The sequence below is a fragment of the Panthera leo genome, chromosome E3 (assembly GCF_018350215.1).
Source record: "Panthera leo isolate Ple1 chromosome E3, P.leo_Ple1_pat1.1, whole genome shotgun sequence".
Taxonomy (NCBI): domain Eukaryota; kingdom Metazoa; phylum Chordata; class Mammalia; order Carnivora; family Felidae; genus Panthera; species Panthera leo.
The window spans coordinates 22,061,747-22,066,098 of record NC_056694.1 but is presented as its reverse complement, the minus strand read 5'-3'; the positions used below and the strand labels follow the sequence as shown (position 1 = coordinate 22,066,098).

At 40.5% G+C, this 4,352-nt stretch overlaps 1 pseudogene; it reads right to left on the bottom strand.

Moving 5' to 3' along the window:
• Window positions 1-3,602: 3,602 nt before the first annotated feature.
• LOC122210386 lies at window positions 3,603-3,701 on the bottom strand (annotated as a pseudogene).
• Between the last annotated feature and the right edge of the window lie 651 nt (window positions 3,702-4,352).

Below are 4,352 nucleotides of genomic sequence, written 5' to 3'. Positions count from 1 at the left end.
CCATTACTGACCCAATCACTGTAGACCAGAGGTCCCACGGGGCTGATTGGCTCAGGCCCAGTCTTTTAACCTTGGAGTAGGAGAGGCATAGATCCCCAGAGATCATTATGATGGTAAACAACAAACATTATTGATTAGCTAGTACATGTTGGGCACTGATCTAAGTGGTATGCTTCCTATAACGACACTTTGAGTTATCCACTGTTGTTATCACCCTTCTAATGATGAGGAAAGCCAAAATACAGTGAGGTTAACTAAACTGCCCAAGGACCCACAGCTGGCAAATGACAAAACCAACGTACAAACAGCCTTTCCAGAGACCCACAGATCGGAAGTGATGGAGCCCCAATGCAAATTAAGGCAGCCTCTAACCACAGCCTGGGCTTTTAACCCTAAATAAGGATCAGGTCACCAGATGTCTACCTTCACTCAATGCTTTACGATTACAGAGCTTTCATCCATGACTTCATTTTTCCTCCCAACTTTAGTAACGACACAAGACTTGGGAGCATTATCCTCATTTTCTGGTGAGAAAATTGAGGTTCAGGCTGAGTGGTTTGCCCCAAGTCAAACATCAAGTAAACAGCGGAACAAGAACTGAAACCCCACACCCATCCTTTCTGACCCTGCAATAATGGAGCCTAAGACCTTAATAAATGTTTGGGAAACCACAAAGGCCTGGAAACTCGTATTGGGCTCATAGCAAGCTAATCCTGAAGGCTTTATACCCCTCTCCCGCCTCCATGCTACTTTCCTCCTGTGTTTGTTGTAAGCAGTAGGAAAATACCAAGTACTTGGACACAAAGTTGCCCTAGATATTTAAACTGCAAATTACACTATTTATGAATTACGAAATAGTTCATCCACATGGAGTTGAATTATGACCTTTATCTTTTATTAAATGCACGCATACACACACACATACTAGAACTGTATCTGTTTCTGGATTTTCTATTCTTTTCTTTTAATCTATATTTTTATTTCTGAGGCTCTATCACTCTGTTGTTTGAACTAATATAGCTTCATGAGACTCTTAATACCGGAAGGTCATGTTCTCCCTTACCATGCTTCTTTATTAACATCTTCTTAGTTCTCACGTTTTGATTTTCCCTGTGAATTTTCTGACCATTCTATCAAGTTGCCAGGAAAACTGGGATATTAATAAAAATTTAATTAATAGACTTATTTGGGCACAATTGACCTCTTTCAGACATCGAGTCTTCCCCCATTTAAAAACATAATATATATCCCATTTATTAATGTTTTCTTTTATGTATTTTAGAGAAGTTCCATTTTCCTCATTCGAGCCTGTATGTTGATTGGGCACATTGTTTGTAGGTAGGTTTTATATTTTTGGTTACTAACGTTAATGGGTGATGTTCTCCAAGATATTTTCTAAGTGGTTAGTATTACTAATATGAAGAAGCTAGTGATCAGTAATTATCTATTTGTAAGTTGCTTGAACTTGGTTAGCGGTGCTATCTGCACTGTAATTAATTTAATTTGGTTTTTCAGGTAAACAATCATATCATCTGCAAATAGTAGATAGAACTTTTTCTCCCCCTGCTGTTTTTCCTTTGAGGCTTAGAGAATAGTCAAGGCTTAGTTAGAAGCTTAGTTAAGTAGTGGTGATGCTCAAAGGTCACCTTGCCCTGCTCCTAACTGTAATTGTAATGCTTTGCAGACTGTGTTTCCCAAAGTGTGGTTGCAGATTTGGATATAAATCATAGAATTTGTACAAAGCTGGTAATCTGCATTTTAGCAGACTCCTAGGGGTGATTCCTGCTCCCCCTAAAGTGAACAGCCAGCTGCTCCAGGGTTTCACCGAGAAGCCTGGCATCTGCTCTTGGCGCAAAGTGTTTTCTTTATCATGCTCTGGAGTTTCTGTCAGTATGTAGCTAAGTAAAAATTTTAATTGGGCATGAAGGGTTCCATTTCGGGGTATCTATTGACATGGCTAGCTTTCTCTCCTTTGGCTGGCTAATAGGCGAAGTTAGTGCCTTTCATATTAGCCAACTATCTTTCATTCCTGTGATAAATTTGTTTGAGACATACTTAATTTTTGATAATGCTGAAATAGATTTGCTAGTATGTAAATAGGGTTTTTCTCTGTATTTGTCAATGAAATTTGCCTTTTTGTGTGCTCCTGGTGTCAAGTTTTGGAATCAGAGTGGTAGTAGCTTGATAAAATGATTTTCTATGCTGTGACATAGATTCTGCAGCATGGAAATTTTCATGTAAAACCTTCTGGGCCTGGGGCTTTTTTGAAAGTAGTTCTTTGGTAACTTCTCTCATGTCTTGTCTATACTGGGCCTTTTTCTGGAGTCATTTTTGTTGCCTAGAAAATCATTCGCTTCATAGAAACGTATAAATGTTTTAGTACAGAGTTGAACAGTGTGATTGCTTACAGTTTATTTTCTTTCAAATCTGTCTTTTTCCCCCCTCTATTTCTCATTTATCTCCAACTGCATTAATAGTTGGCGTTGTTTCTCCCAAGACTGTGCCATTAGGTTGTCTTTCAGTCTTTGGTTTTAGGCTTATGAGTCTTTATCTCTTTCTGGTATGTTATGTATTTTTTAAGAAGCTGGGAAAAGCTGTTGGAAGGTAGCTAGCCAAATGCCATTTTGAGCAACACGTTTTTGCCCTTGGGACTTTTTAACCCAGATTTAAATTTGCTCCTTGTTCAGGTTGGTGTGTGTTAGTGTGAAGAGGTCCTTTTAGGGGTCCTAACTGTCATCCAGCAAAGCCACTAGACCTCCCAGCTAAGTGTCATCTTCCAGGGTGATTGACCAGCTTTGCCACTTCAATTTTTCACAGTCATCAATCACTGAAAAGGAAGCATTGAAGGACACAGCTCTGTGGTAGGGAATTAGCTAAGCATGATGGCCATCAGGAGGTTTGTCTAAGTGGAAACTCACTTCGAGATCAATGGGCTCCCTGGAAAGCCAGATCCCGTAACACTGGCTGAGTAAATGCTCAATCATGTATTTCACACGTACCGAGGACTTCCTCTGGGTAAGGGTGGCACTGAGCAGGTCTGAGACCAGCAAAGCTGAAAAGGTGTGACCCCTTCCCTCAAGGACTTAGGAGTGTCCAGAAAAGCCTATTTTATGTGATTGCCTATAGCACAAGCTTGTCTCAGTCCGTAGAGCGTGTGGCTCTTACTGTTGGCATCCTGAGTTTGAGCCCCACGTTGAGTGTAGAGGTTACTTAGATAAAATTGTAAGAGTAACATTTGTTTACTCTAAGCAGTGAAACCATCTAAAAATAGAAAGAGAAGTAATAATATGCCCTGCCCAACTCCCTCTCTGTCCCCTCCCTACCTCACTCCAAAGTGACCAATGTCAACAGCTAGATGTGTTTCCTCCCTATCTTCACTCTCGAAACGCATACATACATGCACATGGTGGGGGAGCGGCATTGTTTGATTTTTAAAATTGAATCCACACTGGAGATACTAGTCTGCCACTTGCTTTTTTCCCTCAATACATCATAGATATTCCTCCAGGTTTATAGGCACTGATCTGACTCAATCTTTTTAATGGTTGCCTAATATTCCACAGACTGGAATCCCTTCAGTGTATTCGACCTTTTCCCTGTCGATGAATATCCACCTTGTTTCCGTGTCATCCTTGCGCAGGGCCATGCTAATCTTCTCTGTATCGTTCCAATTTTAGTATATGTGCTGCCGAAGCGAGCACTATCCACCTTGTTTCCAATTTTGTTTTGTTTTGTCTCACTTTCAGTCATTTTTACGCATGTGTCCTTATATGCTGGTGCTTTTGTTTTTATGGACTAGATTACCAAAAATGAGATTGCTAAATCAGTAGAGGTATGGGGTTATGATTTTAATAGATATGGACAGGTTATTGCTACAGATTGTAGCAAGGGGGTGGTTATCAGGAAAATGTCTTAATTATTAAAAGATACCCCCCCACATACACACACACACACACACATACATTCAAAGATTTTGTAGTGAAAGGAGACCACCTAGAATGGGTTGGAAGCACAAATATGAGCTCTGAGTTTCAGTTGTCCCTAGCACCCTCTGTTGCCACCACCATGCCCGCCCCCAGGGGGCACTGTTCTGAAAACAATAAAAACAGCAAAGCCATTTATTGAGTGATTCCCATGTAATAAGCTAGTGCCTTAAGTGCATGTTTGTGTTTTTACCCTCCATGTAAGATATAAATCCTATTAACTACCATCCTCACTTTACAGAAATGGAAACCAGGGACTTAGAATGTTTAAGCCACTTACTCAAGGTCACTCATCCAGTAGGTAGCATAGCTGGGATGTGATTCCCGTTCTGTTTGGCTCCAAACCTGGGCTCTTAACCACTGTGTGGG